Below are 2,500 nucleotides of genomic sequence, written 5' to 3'. Positions count from 1 at the left end.
CTGTGTCAGATGGAGTATACACATGTATATACTGTGACAGGCTCCTGATGGACGGTACGCAGATGCTGAGCGTATACAGGATATAGAATGTAAACAGAAGTTGGCCTAGGGGTCTGCAGTCTTACATTTTGCTTTTAAATTAGTCCGATATAAGTTTTTATGCAACTGACTGAAAAAGTTTCGAGACTAGATTAAACAGATTTATGTAACCGGCCGCAGGTCTCAAAGTTTGGAGAGCACCCCGGGAGTGTTTCAAATGTATGCTCGTTCAATGGAACATCAGTGTGTACTTCAGTGAAGCCTGGAGGGATGTTTGGGTCGATTTGTTTGCAGATATCTCCTTCTGTTCTCTCTGAGACATGCAGTACTTCATATCGAAACTGAAAAGCTTTTAAAGTCGAGCATTTAAAAATCAATACCTTTTTGGGTTTATACAGTTCCTTCTGACTCTTCTGCTTCTTGTGATTTTGTGATTGGACCATTTATTTCTGTGGGGTTGCCGAAGCGCACTATCCAGACAATGTTTATGCGTGTCAGACTGAAAAGCAGAGAAGAAAATGGCAACGGGAGAGAGTGAGTGGAACGTCAGGTCTTGGACTTTTCACAATTGTGTCGCAGACAGACATTTAGAATGTGAGACAGATAAACGGTGTGCAGGTTTGACAGGAAGTAGGTCACCACAGTTAGTTTTCAGGCCGGCGATTGAGATGGAAATGTCCCAGGTGTTTGTAGGGTTGTCAGCAGCATTGTCGGGTCATGATCTGCGCACCCGGTCCCGTATTAGGCTAATTATGCATCCGTGAGGGTTAAAGGCTGACTGCAGGGGTTTGCCCGGAGAGCCCTTTAAATTCAAGGTGGTCCACAGGCCTGAGTCAGCGGTGGGGGCATGTGGCATAGGGGGGCGTGGTCGTGTGTCGGTCTGCGGGAGAGAGAGAGAGAGAGCGGTAAGGCTTGTCACCTGGTTTGTAATTACCTCTAACACCCGTGTCTTATTATAGTGATACGGAGAGAGACATTTAAGGAACGCCAAGTGTCGAGAGAGAGAGAGAGTTTCCAGAAAGCACGACAGATGAGAGAGTGCGTCCCAAGAGTGCTCACATATATATCTCTGTAAAAGTATGGAATTGTTATCGACGGTGACCGTCAATTCTGTGTAAAAAACACACGTCTAATTAAAGGACTGACCTTGAATCTGCCTCGTTGTCTCCTGACTCCCCCATCGCTCCAATCAAACCAGTTCACAATAACATAATCCTATCGATAATCATATAACGGTGAAACTATGCTGTTGTTGTTCTTCCATCCCATTCTGTCTTCTTTGTTGTTGTCATTGTCTTCATCTCTGTCATCTTTTCCTGTTTCAAAGTGACAGTGTTGTTGAGTTGTGTCCCACTGACTGATGCTTAAATGAGCCTCATGGAATACTCTTCTGATTATCAGCATTTCCGTGTGCGTCTGTTGGATGTCTGTTTGCTCGCACATGCTCTCCGTGTCTCTCAGACAGGGCGGTCGATATGGCCTGCTTACTGGCTGAACGAGTGAGCCTTGTGGAAGGGTCTGACACCTTCGTCTCCATTAGGAACATAATCCAACATTGACCTGTTGAGGAAACCGTAGCAGTCATGCAACACATGCTGATGTTTTATGTTGGCTGCTCGTTAGTGGAAATGGGTCCTGGAGGCGGATGGGGATATATAGAGGGCTTCCTCTGGGCGACAGCATTAGCTGTGGGAATAATTGGCCCTTGTTTCAAGTGAATCTACTCTTGTTTTGTGCCGCATGTGTTTGGCAGCTCACGAGGACTGTGGAACGTTTCTCTGACTCTGGAACAGTGGGATTATCAGCGAGTCCTCAGCACTTGGAGTGGCGTGATGTTTGCAAGGGAATGTTTTAAGGAATTGTATTTGTATTTTTTGTATTTTATCCCCTTTTCTCCCAATTTGGAATGCCAAATTCCCACTACTTAGCCGGTCCTCGTGCTGGCACGGTTACTCGCCTCGTGTGGCGGAGGACAAGTGTCAGTCGTCTCCGCTTCTGAGACCGTCAATCTGTGCATGTTATCACGTGACTCGTTGTGCATGACACCGTGGAGACTCACAGCATGTGAGAGAACCACTAATCACGACCATGAGGAGGTTACCCCATGTGACTCTACCCTCCCTAGCAACCGGGACAGTTTGGTTGCTAAGGAGACCTGGCTGGAGTAACTCACCACACGCCCCATTGAGAGCGAGAAACACTAATCGCCACCACGAGGAGGTTACCCCATGTGACTCTACCCTCCCTAGCAACTGGCCCAATTTGGTTGCTAAGGAGACTCACAGCATGTGGAGACTCATGCTATTCTCCACGATCCACACGCCCCATTGAGAGAACCACTAATCACCACTACGAGGAGGTTACCCCATGTGACTCTACCCTCCCTAGCAACCGGCCCAATTTGGTTGCTAAGGAGACCTGACTGGAGTCACTCAGCACGCCCTGGGCTCAAACTCAGGAG

The sequence above is a fragment of the Xyrauchen texanus genome, chromosome 39 (genome assembly GCF_025860055.1).
Source record: "Xyrauchen texanus isolate HMW12.3.18 chromosome 39, RBS_HiC_50CHRs, whole genome shotgun sequence".
In the NCBI taxonomy this organism is placed as follows: domain Eukaryota; kingdom Metazoa; phylum Chordata; class Actinopteri; order Cypriniformes; family Catostomidae; genus Xyrauchen; species Xyrauchen texanus.
Note: the sequence above shows the minus strand (reverse complement) of the source record.